Source organism: Ranitomeya imitator, chromosome 1 (genome assembly GCF_032444005.1).
Source record: "Ranitomeya imitator isolate aRanImi1 chromosome 1, aRanImi1.pri, whole genome shotgun sequence".
In the NCBI taxonomy this organism is placed as follows: Eukaryota; Metazoa; Chordata; class Amphibia; order Anura; family Dendrobatidae; genus Ranitomeya; species Ranitomeya imitator.
Genome location: NC_091282.1, coordinates 1,181,907,016 through 1,181,928,903, shown reverse-complemented (window position 1 = coordinate 1,181,928,903; position 21,888 = coordinate 1,181,907,016).

The following is a 21,888-nucleotide window of genomic DNA, read 5'->3' as shown; positions in this document are numbered from 1 at the left end:
AGAGGTACCCGCAGATCTCTCCTCTCTCCCCAAGCAATATTGGTCTTATGCAGATGTATTCTCCAAAAAGGCAGCGGAGACCCTTCCGCCCCATCGCCCCTATGACTGTCATATTGATCTCTTGCCTGGTGCTGAGCCTCCCCGGGGTCGAGTCTATCCATTATCTCTCCCGGAAACAGAGGCAATGTCTCAGTACATACAAGAGAATCTGGCAAGAGGGTTCATCAGGAAGTCAGTGTCACCTGCTGGGGCAGGGTTCTTTTTCGTGCAGAAGAAGAATGGAGAACTACGTCCATGCATAGACTACAGGGGTCTTAATGCTATCACAGTTAAGAACAAGTACCCTTTGCCGTTGATATCTGAGCTTTTCGATAGGCTTCGGGGAGCTAGAGTGTTTACTAAACTAGATCTGCGGGGTGCTTATAACCTGATTCGCATCCGTGAGGGGGACGAGTGGAAAACGGCATTTAACACCAGAGATGGGCACTATGAGTATCTGGTGATGCCCTTCGGGCTCTGTAATGCACCTGCCGTTTTCCAAGACTTTGTCAACGACATCTTCCGGGATATGCTTTCCACCTCGGTTGTAGTCTATCTGGATGATATTCTCATCTTTTCTCCAGATATTGACTCCCACCGGAGAGATGTTGGCAGAGTCTTCGACCTCCTACGGGCAAACTCTCTTTACGCAAAGTTGGAGAAGTGTGTGTTTGAGCAGGAGTCCTTACCTTTCCTGGGCTATATCATTTCCGCCCAGGGATTGGCTATGGATCCTGCCAAACTACAGGCTGTGATGGACTGGCAAGAGCCCCATTCTCTTAAAGCGGTGCAGCGCATTATGGGGTTCATAAACTATTACCGCCAGTTCATTCCCCACTTCTCAACTCTGGTAGCTCCCTTGGTAGCCCTCACCAAGAAGGGAGCTAATCCCAAATTGTGGTCGGAAGAGGTCTCCAAGGCCTTCACTTCTATTAAGTCCCACTTTGCTAGCACTCCCATCTTACATCGTCCCGATGTGGATAAGCCATTCCTACTGGAGGTGGATGCCTCGTCCGTTGGTGCTGGAGCAGTCCTCTACCAAAAGGATGCTCAAGGTCGGAAGCATCCATGCTTCTTCTTCTCCAAGACCTTCACGCCAGCGGAGAGGAACTACTCCATCGGGGACAGGGAGTTGCTAGCAATGAAGTTGGCCTTTTCGGAGTGGAGACACCTTCTGGAAGGTGCGCGGTTTCCCTTCCAAGTTTACACGGACCACAAAAATTTGGTCTATTTGCAGACAGCTCAGCGGCTAAATTCTCGCCAGGCCAGATGGTCCCTGTTCTTCTCCCGGTTCCACTTTTCCCTTCATTATCTCGCCGGGGAGAAGAATATCCGTGCTGACGCTCTCTCTCGCTCCCTTATGTCAACTGAGGAGGAGGAAGAGGAGCCTCGGCTTCTTGTCCCTTCCGAGAGCCTGAGAACCGTGGCGCCGGTTTCGCTAGAGTCTGTGCCTCCAGGCAAGACTTTTGTGCCCATTAATTTGCGACCGGAGGTTCTCTCTTGGGCTCATTCGTCCAGGGTGGGTGGACACTTTGGGACAAAGAGGACATCTGAGCTACTGGCGAGGACGTACTGGTGGCCGCATATGGTCCGGGATGTCAGGGATTACGTTCTGGCGTGTGTCTCCTGCGCCAAAAATAAATCTCAGCGTCAAAGGCCAGCTGGTTTGCTCTATCCCTTGCCGGTGGCAGATAGGCCCTGGGAGATGGTCGGGATGGACTTTGTTGTGGGTTTGCCCAAGTCTCGCGGCTGTACCATCATTTGGGTCATCACCGATCATTTCTCAAAAATGGTGCATTTGGTGCCGCTGCCGCGGTTACCTTCTGCACGGGCCTTGGCAGCGTTGTTCATTAGACATATCTTCCGCCTGCATGGTATGCCAGACAAAATTGTCAGTGACCGGGGTCCCCAGTTTGCGTCTCGGTTCTGGAGAGAGCTCTGTCGTCTTCTCAGTATTGAGTTGAATCTCTCTTCCGCTTATCATCCCGAGACGAATGGGTTGGTAGAGAGGGCCAACCAGACCTTGGTCACATACCTGCGACATTTTGTTTCAGCCAGGCAGGATGACTGGGCATCCTTGCTATCATGGGCAGAGTTTGCACTGAACAACGCCGTAGCCGACTCCACTGGACAAACCCCATTCCTCCTCAACTATGGTCAGCATCCACGGGTACCTGTGCCTATGCCCGTGTCTTCCGCCGACTCCAGGGTGGCAGACTGGGCTGTGGAGGCACGGGATATTTGGGACCGCACTCAGGATGCCATTCGGGCCTCTAAGGAGAGAATGAGGTCCTCCGCTGATGCTCATCGGCGCCCCGCTCCAACCTTTGCTCCTGGCGACTTGGTGTGGCTCTCCGCCCGTAACATCAGGCTGCGAGTTGAGTCCACTAAATTTGCTCCTCGCTACTTGGGCCCATTCAAGGTCCTCGAGCAGGTTAATCCTGTGGTCTATCGTTTGGCCCTTCCGCCACGCCTGGGTATCACCGACACCTTTCATGTGTCCCTCTTGAAACCCGTGTATATGTCCCGGTTTTCCGAGTCATCTGCTGGGACATCGGGTTCGTCTACGGACAATTATGAGGTGAACGCTATTTTGGGGTGCAAGGTGGTGCGTGGTAAAAAATTTTATTTGGTGGACTGAAAGGGTTATGGCCCCGAGGACAAGTCCTGGGAGCCTGTTGAGCACATTCGGGCTCCGCAGCTCATTGCTGCCTTCGAACGTAGCGAGGCCCAAGGAGGGGGGGGCCCTAGGAGGGGGGGTAATGTTAGGAGTCGAGTTTCCTCTGCTGCACAGGGGGAATCTCGATCCGTCTCTGCTGCGGTCTCCCATTCTCCTCCAGCCGCAGTGGAGTCTGCTCAGCAGGGACGTCGATCCCAGCGTCTCGCTCAGTCTGACTCTGTGCGAAGAGTTGCTGCTGCTTCTCCAGTCTCTGCCATTAAAGTCAGTGCTGGTCAGCAGCGAGCGGACTTCTCTGGGACTAAGTCCTTGTCTGCACGTACTGAGCATGCCCAGGGTAAGATCTCCCGTTGGAGATCGAGGGTCATGTGCTCAGGCTCTGCAGCACATTCCATTGGTCCTCTTGGCAGGTCTTGGAAGGGCAAAAGTGCTGTAGCCACTTCCTGTGCTGCAACTATATAAACTGCGCATGACCGCACGGCCATGCGCTAGTATTGTCTCATAATGTTATATGTGTGTGTGTAGATGAATGTATGTCGATGGATGAAAGCTCCTAAATATCCCTCCCTAGAGTTGTTGTCTGCTCACGGATGTTGGTAGCTATCTAGCGCCCGACTAATCATCTGCACGATACACACATTACAGCGTCCTCTTGCTGTGTCCGCCTGTACGGCGCCGTGCGCTTGCCTTGCGCTTTCCATACCCAAGCCAGTGTGGTTGGTGGCGTCCGTCAGTGCGGCATTGCTCGCACTCCTGTGCATTTATATATTTATTCTTAGTTTCCTTACACACCCAGTTGTGGTGTAGTGCCAGCGAGGGTCTAATCGGACTTCAATCCCAGTTGGGGTTAAGTACGCTGACTACTCGCTCGCGCTTTAGGTGCGGTACCGCGATCCTGTGACGCAACAGGATTGCTCCCTTCACGCTGGGTGAGGTTGAACCCACGTGTATATACTTTAGTGTACCGCCATATAGTCTGTATTTACTAGCAGCAGGTTTTCACCTGCACGGTGGACCCCGGACTGCGAACGCATCTATACCACCTTTCTTGGTGCGTTCCGCCAGTCCTAACACCAATGCAGTTTTATAATTCTGACAGGCTGAAAACCAGCCTTTTTTTTTTTTTAGAGGAGGACAGCTGTATTAAGTGGTGCAGACAGACACTGCTAGTAGGCCTTACACCACAAAGTAGGCTCACTGCAGGTTGAAAAAAAGTTACATGGGTACACGGTGGGCAATGGTGTGCTCAGCGGAGGACAAATGGAAGGAGGGACCGCAGACACACTTATTAGGCCTAAAATTAAAAAAAATAGGCTCTGACACAGTTAGTACTCCCAAAAAATAAATAGATGTTAATGTCTCGCAAAACAACAAAACCAAAAAAAAAGGGTGGCATACTTAGGTACTGCGATCCATATTTTAGTGTAAAATAAAGAATTAAAATAAAAAATATCGCAATACTTACCCTCTGACGCGCCCTGGTACTAACGGGGAACCTTCCTTCCTTAGAATCAGCCTTCCAAGACCTTGCGGTGACGTCGCGGCTTGTGATTGGTCGCGCGGCCGCCCATGTGACCACCGCGACGTCACCGCAGGGCGCGTCAGAGGGTAAGTATTGCAATATTTTTTATTTTAATTCTTTATTTTACACTTAAATCTGAATTCCGATACCAATTCCCAATATCTTAAACATATCGGGAATCGGTATCGGAATTCCGATTCCAGATTCAAAAGATCGCCGACTTCATGGCCGACCCCACACAGGGGTCGGGTCGGGTTTCATGAAACCCGACCTTGCCAAAAGTCGGCGACTTTTGAAAAATTTCAACCCGTTTCGCTCAACCCTAGTTGTCTCCTGTCACTTTGAATTGATGCTGCAGTACCTGTCCTGTCTGCGGTCATTGCGAAATCACTCTACAACCTGGTCAGAAAACCCCTCTGTCCAACGCCACTTCTGATTTGTGCAACTCTAACACCTCTGCCCTGTTCATGTGAGAACCATCACCGGCGCTGTGTGCTGGGAATGCCTGAATCAAACGTTCTACAAGAGTTGCTTGTTTGGTTGCTAATATTTGTTTGAGGTTCTCATGTGGCATGATATTTAGCAATTTGCTTTTATAGCGAGGATCAAGGAGGCAGGCCAACCAGTAATCGTCATCGGTCATCATTTTAATAATGCGTGGGTCCCTTTTGAGGATACGTAAGGCATAATCCGCCATGTGGGCCAAAGTTCCAGTTGTCAAATCTGCGGTTGTGCTGGGTTGAGGGGCAATTTCAGGCAAATCTACGTCACTTGTCTCCCTCAAAAAACCTGAACCCGGCCTTGCAACGCCACCAGTTTCTATTGGCCCCGGAGAAGCTTCCTCATTCAAAAAATACTCATCCCCATCATCCTCCTCGTCCTCCTCCTCTTCGCCCGCTATCTCGTCCTGTAGATTGCCCTGACCAGACAATGGCTGACTGTCATCAAGGCTTTCCTCTTCCTCGGCTGCAGACGCCTGCTCCTTTATGTGCGTCAAACTTTGCATCAGCAAACGCATTAGGGGGATGCTCATGCTTATTATGGCGTTGTCTGCACTAACCAGCCGTGTGCATTCCTCAAAACACTGAAGGACTTGACACAGGTCTTTGTTGTGAATTCTGTTATCAAACTCCCTCCTGTGGTCATGAATGGTACTTCGGCGAGTTCCTCCCATGGACTCCCCCTGGTGGCTGTGAGTGGAGCTGCTGGTTCTGAGGTTCCTTCCACAGGTGACTTAGTTTATTCTTTGGCTGGCTGCTCTATTTAACTCCACTCAGATCGTTACTCCATGCCAGCTGTCAATGTTCTTGTACTGGTTCAGTTCGTTCTTGGATCTTTCTGGTGACCTGTCTACTCCAGCAGAAGCTAAGTCCCTGCTAGTTAATTATTTGTTCATTGTTTTCTTGTCCAGCTTGCTATCATGATTTTGCCTTGCTAGCTGGAAGCTCTAGGATGCAGAGTGGCACCTCCGCACCGTGAGTCGGTGCGGGGGTCTTTTTGCACACTCTGCGTGGTCTTTTTGTAGTTTTTGTGCTGACCGCAAAGATACCTTTCCTATCCTCAGTCTGTTTAGTAAGTCTGGCCTCCTTTGCTGAAACTTGTTTCATTTCTGTGTTTGTGACTTTCATCTTAACTCACAGTCAATATATGTGGGGGGCTGCCTTTTCCTTTGGGGAATTTCTCTGAGGCAAGGTAGGCTTTATTTTCTATCTCTAGGGCTAGTTAGCTCTTAGGCTGTGAAGAGGCATCTAGGCAGAGTTAGGTACGCTCCACGGCTATTTCTAGTGTGTGTGATAGGATTAGGGGTTGCGGTCAGCAGAGCTCCCACTTCCCAGAGCTTGTCCTGTGATAGTTTAACCATCTGGTCGTTCCGGGTGCTCCTAACCACCAGGTCCATAACAGTACAGCTGGTCCAAAGTGTTAATGCATCTAATAGAGGGATAAGAGAAGTTCTGAGACCATTTTTTTTTCTCTGCAGTGTGTTTTGTCTTTCTTTTCCCCTTAACCTCTGGGTGGTTCAGGACACAGGTGTAGAGATGGACATTCAAGGTCTGTCCTCTTGTGTGGATCATCTCACTGCAAGGGTACAAAACATTCAAGATTTTGTGGTTCAGAATCCGATGTTAGAGCCTAGAATTCCAATTCCTGATTTGTTTTCCGGGCACAGATCTAAGTTCCTGAATTTCAAAATTAATTTTAAACTGTTTCTTGCTTTGAAACCCCGCTCCTCTGGTGACCCCGTTCAACAAGTAAAGATCATTATTTCTTTGTTGCGTGGTGACCCTCAAGACTGGGCATTTTCCCTTGCGCCAGGAGATCCTGCATTGCGTGATGTAGATGCGTTTTTTCTGGCGCTTGGATTGCTTTATGATGAACCAAATTCAGTGGATCAGGCAGAGAAAATCTTGCTGGCTTTGTGTCAGGGTCAGGATGAAGCGGAGGTATATTGTCAGAAGTTTAGAAAGTGGTCTGTGCTTACTCAGTGGAATGAGTGTGCCCTGGCGGCAATTTTCAGAAAGGGTCTTTCTGAAGCCCTTAAGGATGTCATGGTGGGATTTCCCACGCCAGCTGGTCTGAATGAGTCTATGTCCTTGGCCATTCAGATCGATCGGCGCTTGCGTGAGCGCAAAGCTGTGCACCATTTGGCGGTATTCTCTGAGCATAGGCCTGAGCCTATGCAATGTGATAGGACTTTGACCAGAGCTGAACGGCAAGAACACAGACATCGGAATGGGCTGTGTTTTTACTGTGGTGATTCCACTCATACTATCTCCGATTGTCCTAAGCGCACTAAGCGGTTCGTTAGGTCTGCCACCATTGGTACGGTACAGTCTAAATTTCTTTTGTCCGTTAATCTGATTTGCTCTTTGTCGTCCTATTCTGTTATGGCATTTGTGGATTCAGGCGCTGCCCTGAATTTGATGGACTTGGAGTTTGCCAGGCGCTGTGGTTTTTTCTTGGAGCCCTTGCAGTATCCTATTCCATTGAGAGGAATTGATGCTATGCCTTTGGCCAAGAATAAGCCTCAGTACTGGTGTTGCATAATCTGCATGATGTGGTCGTTTTGGGGTTGCCATGGCTACAGGTCCATAATCCAGTATTGGATTGGAAATCAATGTCTGTGTCCAGCTGGGGTTGTCAAGGGGTACATGGTGATGTTCCATTGCTGTCAATTTTGTCTTCCACTCCTTCTGAAGTCCCTGAGTTTTTGTCGGATTACCAGGATGTATTTGATGAGCCCAAATCCAGTGCCCTACCTCCTCATAGGGATTGCGATTGTGCTATTAATTTGATTCCTGGTAGTAAGTTTCCTAAGGGCCGACTGTTCAATTTATCTGTGCCAGAGCATGCCGCTATGCGGAGTTATATAAAGGAATCCTTGGAGAAAGGGCATATTCGCCCGTCGTCATCACCGTTGGGAGCAGGGTTCTTTTTTGTGGCCAAGAAGGATGGTTCTTTGAGACCTTGTATTGATTACCGCCTTCTTAATAAGATCACGGTCAAATTTCAGTACCCTTTGCCGCTGCTGTCTGATTTGTTTGCTCGGATTAAGGGGGCTAGTTGGTTCACCAAGATAGATCTTCGAGGGGCGTATAATCTTGTGCGTATTAAACAGGGCGATGAATGGAAAACAGCATTTAATACGCCCGAGGGCCATTTTGAGTACCTGGTGATACCATTCGGGCTTTCTAATGCTCCATCTGTGTTTCAGTCCTTTATGCATGACAACTTCTGAAGGTACCTGGATAGATTCATGATTGTATATTTGGATGATATTTTGGTCTTTTCGGATGATTGGGAGTCTCATGTGAAGCAGGTCAGAATGGTGTTCCAGGTCCTTCGTGCGAATTCCTTGTTTGTGAAGGGGTCAAAATGTCTCTTTGGAGTTCAGAAGGTTTCATTTTTGGGTTTCATTTTTTCCCCTTCTACTATCAAGATGGACCCTGTTAAAGTTCAGGCCATTTATGATTGGACTCAGCCGACATCTGTGAAGAGCCTGCAGAAGTTCCTGGGCTTTGCTAATTTTTACCGTCGCTTCATCGCTAATTTTTCTAGTGTTGCTAAACCGTTGACTGATTTGACCAAGAAAGGTGCTGATGTGGTCAATTGGTCCTCTGCGGCCATAGAGGCTTTTCAGGAGTTGAAGCGTCGTTTTTCTTCTGCCCCTGTGTTGTGCCAGCCAGATGTTTCGCTCCCGTTTCAGGTCGAGGTTGATGCTTCTGAGATTGGAGCAGGGGCTGTTTTGTCTTAAAGAAGTTCTGATGGCTCGGTGATGAAACCATGTGCCTTCTTTTCTAGAAAGTTCTCGCCTGCTGAGCGCAATTATGATGTTGGCAATCGAGAGTTGTTGGCCATGAAGTGGGCGTTCGAGGAGTGGCGACATTGGCTTGAAGGAGCCAAGCATAGCGTGGTGGTCTTGACGGATCACAAGAATTTGACTTATCTCGAGTCTGCCAAACGGTTGAATCCTAGACAGGCTCGATGGTCGCTATTTTTCTCCCGTTTTGATTTTGTGGTTTCGTACCTTCCGGGCTCTAAGAATGTGAAGGCTGATGCCCTATCAAGGAGTTTTGTGCCTGACTCTCCGGGTGTTCCTGAGCCGGCGGGTATTCTCAAAGAGGGGGTAATTTTGTCTGCCATCTCCCCTGATTTGCGGCGGGTGCTGCAGAAGTTTCAGGCTGATAGACCTGACCGTTGTCCAGCGGAGAAACTGTTTGTCCCTGATAGATGGACTAGTAGAGTTATCTCTGAGGTTCATTGTTCAGTGTTGGCTGGTCATCCTGGAATCTTTGGTACCAGAGATTTGGTGGCTAGATCCTTCTGGTGGCCTTCTTTGTCACGGGATGTGCATTCTTTTGTGCAGTCCTGTGGGATTTGTGCTCAGGCTAAGCCCTGCTGTTCTCGTGCCAGTGGGTTGCTTTTGCCCTTGCCGGTCCCGAAGAGGCCCTGGACGCATATTTCCATGGATTTTATTTCAGATCTCCCTGTCTCTCAAAGGATGTCGGTCATTTGGGTGGTTTGTGATCGCTTCTCTAAGATGGTCCATTTGGTACCCTTGTCTAAATTGCCTTCCTCCTCTGATTTGGTGCCATTATTTTTCCAGCATGTGGTTCGTTTGCATGGCATTCTGGAGAACATCGTCTCGGACAGAGGTTCCCAGTTTGTTTCGAGGTTTTGGAGGTCCTTTTGTGCTAAGATGGGCATTGATTTGTCTTTTTCTTCAGCTTTCCATCCTCAGACAAATGGCCAAACCGAACGAACTAATCAGACTTTGGAAACATATCTGAGATGCTTTGTTTCTGCTGATCAGGATGATTGGGTGTCCTTCTTGCCTTTGGCTGAGTTCGCCCTTAATAATCGGGCCAGCTCGGCTACTTTGGTTTCGCCTTTCTTCTGTAATTCTGGTTTCCATCCTCGTTTCTCGTCAGGGCAGGTTGAGCCTTCGGACTGTCCTGGTGTGGATTCTGTGGTGGACAGGTTGCAGCAGATTTGGACTCATATGGTGGACAATTTGACATTGTCACAGGAGAAGGCTCAACGTTTCGCTAACCACCGGCGCTGTGTTGGTCCCCGACTTCGTGTTGGGGATTTGGTTTGGTTGTCGTCTCGTTGTGTTCCTATTGTGACGCCCAGGAGACCGTGGTACCCAGCACCGGACAAATGGGGTCTGTCTCTTGAGGGAGATGTCACGGATGGCTTGACCCGGTGCTGTGGCCTCAGGCAATGCACAGTGTAAGGGGTATCATGAGGGAAGAGGCACTTACTTGATCAGCAGCAGGTTCTCCCAGCGGTGATGATCCTGATCCTGGATAGATGGCTATTGTCCAAATGAAAGACTGAGGCACTGAAACGTTTAACCAGTTTACTTCAACATAAAGGGATTTACAACCAGTCCTGTCACCGGAGTCTGTATGGGAACTCTGAGTTACTTTGACCCTGCCGGGGTCTTCGCCTCTTATTGTACGCAGTTTCTGTGTGGCCCTGCTGCTGTATGTGAACTGGCTGCCGGCCCAATCTGTCCCCTCCGGGTCCTGGTTCGACGGGCAACCCGAGTCCTTTTATCGGCTTACCCCCTCCGGGAGTACCGCTGAACTCTGTGTCCGTTGCTGCGTCCGGCCATAGTGAAACTGATATCACCTCACGTTTTTCCGGTTGCTGTATTATATATAATGAATACAGCCACAGATCCGGTATCCGTCTTTACGCCTGTTCTGGGTAGTGATTAATGCTACCCGGTTCTCACAATGTCCTTTTTCTCTGTCCCTTTTCTCTTTAGGCCGGTGATTTGGGCCTGGAAACCGTAATAGGGCTGTTAGAAATTCAGCTGTATGACCTCTCACTTTCAGCTCCTTAGCCCAACTGCCAGTTCTTTTCTCAGACCAGAATGGATCAAGGGGAGTCTCTGGAGCTCCCCCTTCTGGCCGGAGGTGGTAGTGCAGTCTTGCTATTTTAGTATTTGTATTTAGTGTCAGTAACTGTTTTTGTGGCAAATACCCCTAGGGGTGCCACATTCCCCCTTAGTTAAGAACAGTACTCCGGGACTGTGGGACCATAACATTTTGAAATGACAATTAATATGTACAGAGTCTTAAAAATGAAAAGTTACAAAAACCACTCAAGGAAACAAAAATAGAGTTCTGTAAAAAGTCACTTCAAATAGCGTCCATTAATACAGTTCTATCCTTGAAGGTACTAGGAAAGGCACTGGACTTTGTGTCCAAGAATTTAGTTCCATTTTTCCAACGGAGTTACCAATATAAAGTCTAAAGAAAGTTCAAAAAGAGCAAAAAGCAAAGTTCAAAAAGCAGTCTTTCCGGAGCTTTGATTTAGTGCCTCCGGACTGATAAAAAGTTCAAGAATATGCAATAAGTTCATACAGACAAGTCTCTGTAGGTACTGGGCTTAAACGTTGCAGAATGATAACAATGACTATAGTTTTATAGTTGGTAATCCGCATACCTGGCCGGTAATTGACCCTGGGTACTACGCTGTGATCTACGTAATAGCGGTGTCTCTTCATGTGGTGTACTACTGTCTACTGCGGATGTAGTATCTGCCCGCTCTGCTAAAGATGATTCCACGATTATGGAGTTGGCAAGTCCACCGTGAATGGGTTGAATAACTTCTGGTTCTGGCTGGACAACTTCTGGCTCTTTCAATGCTTCCGGACATAATTTAAGATTGTCTCTTGACACTAGTACAGATGTTAAGCCTCCGTTTTTGCTAATGAGACACATTTTAGGATTATCCATTCTTGTTGGTAAAACTGTGTAGGGTACGGCTTCAGACTGATTGTCTAGTTTATTGGTTCGACGATTTCTCTTGAGCACTTGGTCACCCGGTCTTAATGGGGTCGCTAGAGCATTCTGGTTGAAAGTTCGCTCTTGTCTTTCTCTAGTTTGCTGAAGGCTTCTTTCCACACTCTCTTGCACTTGGCGATACTGCTTTTGCCGTATGATATCCCAATTGGAGTCTTGAACTTCTGCGTCTGGTTTCAGAATTCCCATTTCTAGATCGAATGGTAATTGGCCGGGTCTTGCACGCATAAGGTAAGCTGGGGTGCAGTTGGTGGAGCTCACCGGGACATGATTATACAGATCCACCAAGTCAGGCAATTTCTCTGGCCATTGATTCCTTTCTGTCTCAGGTAAAGTCTTTAGTAGGTCTATTACAATATGGTTCATCTTCTCGCATAAGCCGTTTGTTTGTGGATGATAGGCCGTCGTCCGGATCTTTTTGCAACCATACATATTACAGAATTCTCTGAAGATCTCTGATTCAAAGGCTGTACCTTGGTCGGTGAGAACCTGTTCCGGATATCCATGGGGTCTACAAAAGTACGTTTGGAATGCTTTGGCTGCTGTTTTTGCTGTCAGATCTTTTACGGGTACTACTACCAAGAAGCGTGAATAATGGTCCACGATGGTCAAGGCATAGACATAGCCGGACCGGCTTGGTGTCAACTTCACGTGGTCTATGGCTACAAGTTCAAGTGGTTGTTTGGTGATAATGGGCTGCAGTGGTGCTCTTTGGTTCTTTTGATCGTTTCTTCTGAGGTTGCACGGGCCACAGTTTCTGCACCACTGTTCGATTGATTTTCTCATCCCGACCCAATAAAATCTTTCTCTTAGAAGTACTTCTAACTTTTTCCAACCGAAGTGACCAGCACCATTATGGTAAGCTTTGAGGACCATCTTCACATCTTGTTTAGGCACGATAATCTGCCAAACCAATTCATGTGTTTTCGGATTGGTGTACCTTCTACAGAGCTTCCCTTGATACAGGAACATTTTGCCTCTCTCTTTCCAGAGTTGATGCGTCTCTTCTGGGGCATCCTCATCGGGATATGCACTTTGCTCAGTCAGCAGTTCCTTCACCAACTTCACAGCCGGATTGCTGTCTTGGGTGTCAGCCCATCTATGGTGTGCTAACGGATTAAAATTCACCTCTTGTTGTTTCTGATAGGTACTTGACTGATGATGTTTTGCCTTGGGATGATGGAAGGCTGGTAGTTCAATTTCTTCAAGCTCCCCCGTTTCTTCTTCTACATCTCTCAAGTGTGGCATCCGGGATAGGGCATCGGCATTTCCATTCTTGCGACCTGCTCGATACTTGATTATGAAGTTGTAATTAGATAACCGGGCTATCCATCGCTGTTCTAACAGACCTAATTTGGCTGTGTCCAGATGGGTCAACGGATTGTTGTCAGTATAGACAATAAATTCTGCAGCGGCCAGATAGTGTTTGAAACGTTCAGTCACAGCCCAAACTACTGCCAGTAGTTCCAATTTGAAGGAGCTGTAATTTTCTACATTTCTTTCAGTTGGCCGGAGCTTTCTACTTGCAAAGGCGATGACTTTCTCCCGACCTTCTTGCTTTTGTGACAGCACCGCTCCTAGTCCCACATTACTAGCATCGGTGTAGAGGATGAAAGGTTGATGGTAATCTGGGTATGCCAGAGCCTCTTCTCCGGTTAGTGCCTTCTTTAATTGTTCAAAGGAGTCTTCCCTTTCGTCGTTCCACTGAAAAGGAGGGTTTCGGTTTGAAGGTTTCTTCGTCTGCCCTACCAAGGCGTCTTGCAAGGGTGCTGCCAACTTGGTAAATCCTTTTATAAATCTGCGATAGTAACCCACCAATCCCAGGAATTGCCTCACTTCTTTTGCGTTGGTAGGTCTTGGCCAATCCCTTATGGCGCTTATTTTCTCGGGATCCGGTGCTACTCCCTCCGAACTCACGATGTGTCCCAGGCACTGTACCTTTGGCTTGAGAAGGTGACATTTGGATGGCTTGATTTTCATGCCATACCTGGATAAGGCTTTGAACACTTCTGCCAGGTCTTTTAAGTGTTGTTCGTAAGTCTTTGAGTAGACGATCACATCATCTAGGTACAGGAGGACGGTCTCGAAGTTCTTGTGTCCGAGGCAGCATTCCATCAGCTGCTGGAAGGTACCGGATGCGTTGCAGAGTCCAAATGGCATGCGATTAAATTCACATAGACCCATTGGTGTGGTGAATGCCGTCTTTTCCTTATCTCTCTCAGCCACAGGGACTTGCCAATACCCGCTTGTTAAGTCTAAGGTGGAAAAATAATTAGCAGATTTCAAAGCAGTCAAGGACTCTTCTATCCTAGGCAAGGGGTAGGCATCTTTATGGGTGATGTTATTAATCCGCCGGTAGTCTACGCACATTCTCATGGTTCCGTCCTTTTTTTTGACAATCACTAGAGGGGCCGCCCAGGGGCTACAGCTGTCTCTTATTACCCCGGCCTGTTTCATCTCCCTCAGCATATCTTTTGCACATTGATAGTGAGCGGGCGGTATGGGTCTATATCTTTCTTTTATTGGGGGATGGTCACCGGTGGGGATTGTGTGTTCTACCCCTTCTATCCGTCCGAAGTCCAATGGGTGTTTACTGAAGACTTGTTCATATTCCGTCACTAGCCTATACACCCCTTGTTTTTGATGGGTAGGTGTTGAATTTATGCCCACGTGTAGCTGTTGGCACCAATCTTCCAATTCTCCGTCTGAGCCGTTGCCTTCCACCTGACAGGTTGGTTCTAAGGGCTCAATGGTTGTGATGGCATTGTTGTCAACAGTATATAGCTTTGCCACTGTAGCATACCTTGGCAAAGTGACCTCTTCCTCTCCACAGTTCAAAAGTCGTACCGGCACTCGTCCCCGGTGTACCTCGACTACCCCTCGTGCTATGAGTATAGTGGGCCTGCTGTCGGTGTACACTGGTTCTATTAAGGCTTGATAATCTCGTCCCTTAGTACCAATGGCTGCTCTACACCATACCAGCATTTCTGTTTTTGGTGGGATTACAATAGACGTTGGATCACTTACCCTCACACTGCCGATTTCTCCACCTGCAACTTCTACCTGTTGCCTTAACATCAATACTTTTATTTCCCTCCGGAGAACTCTCTGCTGGTAGGATTGGGCAGTTTCAGCAATAACTTCGGCAAAGCAGTTCTCTAACACATTCATTCCTATCAATACAGTTGGATCACAGTTCCGCCGGTCAACATCAACAACAATTATACCCTGTTTCTTCAATTCGACTTTACCAATCTTTATGGTCATCTCCCTGAATCCTAGTTTCGGTACCAACTTACCATTACTGGCCCATATATCTAGTTCAACATCAGAGGGCCCTTTATCAATATCTGCATCAGCCCAGTACCTCTTATAAAGGATATACGGTATAGATGAAATCTGGGAACCTGTGTCCAGCAAAGCGTTGAGGGGAATTCCGTCCAGCACGATAGGGATAATGGGTCGTCCTCCGATGTACCTGTCGTGCCAGGGTGTTGGGCCTTGAAAGTTCATTCCTGTGAAGCGGCCCGCATTCCCAGGGGATTCCCGTTTAAATCACAATCTCATGCAAAATGGCCTGGCTGCTGGCAACGGCGGCAAATGGGCTGTCCATCCGGTTGGTAGCGGTCGCGGGGTCCTCCTCTCCATGTCGGGTATTTCCGGGGTCTCATCCATGGAACATCCTCTCTACGGTTTGCCAACTCCATCTTGGGTCCTCTCATCTCCTGCATGGTTTTAGTCATTGAAACAACAACATCAGTTAAAGAGTCAAGCTTTTGTTGAAGAGCCTCATTAGTACTGGGCCCCAGGGGCTTAGCAATTGCCCCGGACATAGCTGATGTCACTGGCACTCCCTGTTGTTGAGGTGCCTCTGCCATGGGTTGCGCAGGATCCTGATCCCGAGGTGCCTCTGCCAGCTGGAGACGTATAGCGCTCTCCTTTAATTGGGCAAATGTCAATTCAGGGTTCTTAAAAACAAGCATACTCACATGCCCCCGGTGAGAAGGGGTGTAGAGTCCCTTAATAAATTGATCTCTTAGCAGTTTATCCGCTCCGGTGTTAAAAATGGGTTCAGCCAGTGTAAGTGATTTAAGGGCTTCCTGCAGGTTTAAGGCAAAGTCTCTCACGCCCTCATTAGCTTTTTGTTTGCAATTAAAGAATCGTACTTTAGCTTTGCTGCCGGCACTGGTTTCAAATGTAGCTTTTAATCCAGCAAATATGCGTTCAAAAGTGCCTTTTAGATCAGCTGCCCATGCTGTGACTTCGCGCTTAGCATGGCCACTTAACTGCATCATCAGGAGACTAACACGCTGAACTTCACCCACGGAGAACATGTCAAAATGGGCCAGCATCTTTTCTCTGAAATCGTCAAGGGTATTAGGCTCACCTTCATACATTGGAAGCCACGGGCCACCCGGGGTATATGGCATCAGCACCGACATGATGGGCGCCACTCCTTGCACCACTGCACTGCCGGACTCTCTATCGACACTCTGTCTTTCAGCTGCATTAGCGTCGCCGGGTGCTGCGGCATCTCCGTGCTGCGACATACTGTGCCTCCTTAGTTAATCCGGACCCTTCCGGTCCTCCGCTTCCGTCGGGATAGTGTAGATTCGTTCCGCTGTGCAACAGGATTGGTTTTCCCCTTGCTCTGACGTCAGAGCGCTCAGCTTGGTGCGCCCACAATGACATGCCCCCTGCTGCTCCCGCCCGCCGCGCGCTGTGTAATGGTGGATTCTGAAGTTTTTCAGTCAGACTGGGGCTCAGGTAATGGCGCAGCTCAATTAACAGTCTCGTGCCTAACGGTTATGAGGTGATTACCTCGGGGGATGGCGGCCATCTTTACTCCATTATAACCAATGGGGAAAAGTCGCTTTCAATAGTTTTCAATGGGGAATGGAATTTTCTTTAATAAAGTCAATTTTCAATATTTTTCATCCAAGCTTTCACAGTTTTGGGCTCCAATCACGGCACACAATACCCGGTATATGGGCTGGCTCGATCCTGTTCGTGACGCCAATTGTGACGCCCAGGAGACCGTGGTACCCAGCACCGGACCAATGGGGTCTGTCTCTTGAGGGAGATGTCACGGATGGCTTGACCCGGTGCTGTGGCCTCAGGCAATGCACAGTGTAAGGGGTATCATGAGGGAAGAGGCACTTACTTGATCAGCAGCAGGTTCTCCCAGCGGTGATGATCCTGATCCTGGATAGATGGCTATTGTCCAAATGAAAGACTGAGGCACTGAAATGTTTAACCAGTTTACTTCAACATAAAGGGATTTACAACCAGTCCTGTCACCGGAGTCTGTATGGGAACTCTGAGTTACTTTGACCCTGCCGGGGTCTTCGCCTCTTATTGTACGCAGTTTCTGTGTGGCCCTGCTGCTGTATGTGAACTGGCTGCCGGCCCAATCTGTCCCCTCCGGGTCCTGGTTCGATAGGCAACCCGAGTCCTTTTATCGGCTTACCCCCTCCGGGAGTACCGCTGAACTCTATGTCCGTTGCTGCGTCCGGCCCTAGTGAAGCTGATATCACCTCACGTTTTTCCGGTTGCTGTATTATATATAATGAATACAGCCACGGATCCGGTATCCGTCTTTACGCCTGTTCTGGGTAGTGATTAATGCTACCCGGTTCTCACAATGTCCTTTTTCTCTGTCCCTTTTCTCTTCAGGCCGGTGATTTGGGCCTGGAAACCGTAATAGGGCTGTTAGAAATTCAGCTGTATGACCTCTCACTTTCAGCTCCTTAGCCCAACTGCCAGTTCTTTTCTCAGACCAGAATGGATCAAGGTGAGTCTCTGGAGCTCCCCCTTCTGGCCGGAGGTGGTAGTGCAGTCTTGCTATTTTAGTATTTGTATTTAGTGTCAGTAACTGTTTTTGTGGCAAATACCCCTAGGGGTGCCACACTATGAAGGTTTCCTCTCCTAAGTTTAAGCCTCGTTTCATTGGTCTGTATAAGATTTCTGAAGTTCTCAATCCTGTGTCATTTCGTTTGGCCCTTCCAGCTTCTTTTGCCATCCATAATGTGTTCCATAGGTCGTTATTGCAGCGATACGTGGCGCCTATGGTTCCCTCCGTTGATCCTCCTGCCCCGGTGTTGGTCGAGGGGCAGTTGGAGTATGTGGTGGAGAAGATTTTAGATTCTCGTATTTCGAGACGGAAACTCCAGTACCTGGTCAAGTGGAAGGGTTATGGTCAGGAAGATAATTCCTGGGTTTTTGCCTCTGATGTTCATGCTGCCGATCTGGTTCGTGCCTTTCATTTGGCTCGTCCTGATCGGCCTGGGGGCTCTGGTGAGGGTTCGGTGACCCCTCCTCAAGGGGGGGGGGGTACTGTTGTGAATTCTGTTATCAAACTCCCTCCTGTGGTCATGAATGGTACTTCGGCGAGTTCTGTCCATGTACTCCCCCTGGTGGCTGTGAGTGGAGCTGCTGGTTCTGAGGTTCCTTCCACAGGTGACTTAGTTTATTCTTTGGCTGGCTGCTCTATTTAACTCCACTCAGATCGTTACTCCATGCCAGCTGTCAATGTTCTTGTACTGGTTCAGTTCGTTCTTGGATCTTTCTGGTGACCTGTCTACTCCAGCAGAAGCTAAGTCCCTGCTAGTTAATTATTTGTTCATTGCTTTCTTGTCCAGCTTGCTATCATGATTTTGCCTTGCTAGCTGGAAGCTCTGGGATGCAGAGTGGCACCTCCGCACCGTGAGTCGGTGCGGGGGTCTTTTTGCACACTCTGCGTGGTCTTTTTGTAGTTTTTGTGCTGACCGCAAAGATACCTTTCCTATCCTCAGTCTGTTTAGTAAGTCTGGCCTCCTTTGCTGAAACTTGTTTCATTTCTGTGTTTGTGACTTTCATCTTAACTCACAGTCAATATATGTGGGGGGCTGCCTTTTCCTTTGGGGAATTTCTCTGAGGCAAGGTGTTAGGACTGGCGGAACACACCAAGAAAGATGTAATAGATGCGTTCGCAGTCCGGGGTCCACCGTGCAGATGAAAACCTGCTGCTAGTAACTGGCAGCGTATTATGGCGGTGGAAGCGAACCCGGTAAAGCCACAGGTCCGCAATACCGCACTAAAGAGTGCAAGCAAGGAGTCAGCGGACACAACCCCAAGACTCAGGATTGAAGTCCGATTAGACCACTTGCTGACACAACACCGCAACTGGGTGTGTTAGGTAACAATTATTATTAGAGCACCGAAGTGCGAACTGTGCCGTGCTGGCAAACACCACTAAGCACCCAGGCGTGGGTCAGGAAGCGCACTACTGGCGCGTGGCGCCACACTGGCGGACACAGCAATAGACGCTGATACGTGTGTGACACGTTGAGTGGTTAGTCGGGCGCTAGATAGCAGCCATACTCCATACGCAAACAGTCATACAATAGGGTAGGGGTATTTAATGAACGACTTGCACTCAGAACAAACACACGTATACAATTGTACACTAGCGCATGGCCGTGCGGTCATGCGCAGTTTATATAGTTGCAGCACAGGATGTAGCTGCAGAAGTTTTGCCCTTTCAGGACCTGCCAAGAGGACCAATGGGATGTGCTGCAGTGCCTGAGCATGTGACCCTCGAACTCCAACGGGAGATCTTGCCCTGGGCATGCTCAGTGTGTGCAAATAAGGACTTAGTCCCAGAGAAGCCCGCTCGCTGCTGCCCAGCACTGGCTTTAATGGCAAAAGCTGGAGAAGCAACAGCAAGCCTAAGCACCGAGTGAGACTGAGCCAGACGCAAGGACCTTCGTCTCTGCTGAGCAGGTTTACCTGCGGCAGGAGAGGAATGGGAGACCGCAGCAGAAGCGGCCCGAGATTCCCCCTGTGCAGAAGCGGGAACTCGACCCCTAACACAAGGTAGGCTTTATTTTCTATCTCTAGGGCTAGTTAGCTCTTAGGCTGTGAAGAGGCGTCTAGGCAGAGTTAGGTACGCTCCACGGCTATTTCTAGTGTGTGTGATAGGATTAGGGGTTGCGGTCAGCAGAGCTCCCACTTCCCAGAGCTTGTCCTGTGATAGTTTAACCATCTGGTCGTTCCGGGTGCTCCTAACCACCAGGTCCATAACAGTTCTTGTACCTTCGACCACTGCACACCTGACAACTCCATGTCTGCCATCCAACTGCCTGCCCGTGTATGTGTATCCTCCCACAAATACATAACAGCACGCCTCTGTTCGCACAGTCTCTGAAGCATGTGCAGTGTGGAGTTCCACCTTGTTGCAACGACGATGATTAGGCGATGCTGGGGAAGGTTCAAAGATCGCTGATGGTTTTGCATATAGCTGGAGTGTACGGGCGAACGGCGGATATGCGAGCAAAAGTCTGCGCACTTTGAGGGGCAGGTCGGGTAACCCCGGGTAACTTTTCAGGAAGCACTGCACCACCAGGTTTAAGGTGTGAGCCAGGCAAGGAATGTGTTTCAGTTGTGAAAGGGCTATGGCAGCCATAAAATTCCTTCCGTTATCACTCACTACCTTGCCTGCCTCAAGATGTACACTGCCCAGCCATGACTGAGTTTCTTGCTGCAAGAACTCGGACAGAACTTCCGCGGTGTGTCTGTTGTCGCCCAAACACTTCATTGCCAATACAGCCTGCTGACGCTTGCCGCTAGCTGTCCCATAATGGGACACCTCATGTGCAACAGTGGCAGCTGCGGATGGAGTGGTTGTGCGACTGCGGTCTGTGGACGAGCTCTCGCTTCTGCAGGAGGAGGAGGAGGAGGGGGGCGAACGCCTACAGCCAACTGTTTCCTAGACTGTGGGCAAGGCAGAACTGTCCCAATATTGCTGTCCCCTGTGGACCCTGCATCCACCACATTAACCCAGTGTGCCGCGATGGACACGTAACATCCCTGGCCATGCCTACTGGTCCATGCATCTGTTGACAGGTGCACCGTTGTACTCACAGATTGCCTGAGTGCATGGACGATGCGGTCTTTTACATGCTGGTGGAGGGCTGGGATGGCTTTTCTCGAAAAGAAGTGTCGACTGGGTAGCTCGTAGCGTGGTACAGCGTAGTCCATCAGGGCTTTAAAAGCTTCGCTTTCAACTAACCGGTAGGGCATCATCTCTAACGAGATTAGTCTAGCAACGTGGGCGTTCAAACCCTGTGTACGCGGATGCGAGGATGAGTACTTCCTTTTCCTAACGAGAGTCTCATGTAGGGTGAGCTGGACTGGAGAGCTGCAGATCGTGGAACTAGCGGGGGTGCCGGTGGACATGGCAGACTGAGAGAGGATTGGAGATGGTATTCTTGCTGGTGCCCTACATGCAGTGTTTCCTACCACGAACCTGGTGATTCCCTGACTGCTTTGGCCTGGCGACGAAACCTGCACATTTACTGCAGGTGGTGCGGGAAATGGTGGGCTTACAGTGAGGGAAGGGATGTAGCGTTGCTGACTAGCTTCATTGGCCGAGGGTGCTACAACCTTAAGTGACGTTTGGTAGTTAGTCCAGGCTTGCAAATGCATGGTGGTTAAATGTCTACGCATGCAACTTGTATTTAGACTTTTAAGATTCTGACCTCTGCTTAAGGTAGTTGAACATTTTTGACAGATGACTTTGCGCTGATCATTTGGATGTTGTTTAAAAAAATGCCAGACTGCACTCTTTCTACTATCGGATACCTTTTCAGGCATTGTATTCTGAGCTTCTGTAACTGGATGGCCACGTGTTATGACACGGTGGTTTAGGAGCAACATGGAACGAGCTCTGAAGGAAATGGTAACTGTACTGACCGCAGTCCCTAAGCTCAACACAACACTAGAAGTAGCCGTGGGATGCTCCTAACTCTCCCTAGGCACCTCGTCACCGCCTAAGAGCTAACTACCCCTAAAGATAGAAGCAGGAAAACTATCTTGCCTCAGAGAAAATCCCCAAAGGATAGATTAGCCCCCCACAAATAATGACTGTGAGTGGAGAGGGAAAAGACATACACAGAATTAAACCAAGATGAGCACAGGGGGCCAGTCTAGCTTGATAGATAGGACAGGATGGAATACTGTGCAGTCAGTATAAAACACTACAAAAATCCACGCAGAGTTTACTAAAAATCTCCACACCTGACTAAAGGTGTGGAGGGTAAATCTGCTTCCCAGAGCTTCCAGCAAGACAGAAATAATTCATACTGATAACGCTGGATAAACATAGAAAGCACAGAACGGATAAGTCCACAATCTGTGATCAGAAAAGAGCAAGCAAAAACTTAGCTTTGCTGAACTGGTCAGGATAACAGGGAAATCCAAAAGAGATGTGAATCCAACCAGGAACCATTTACAAGTGGCAATAGCTGAAGGACAGAGCCAGGCATAAATAGCCGAGCAGAAAAGACGAT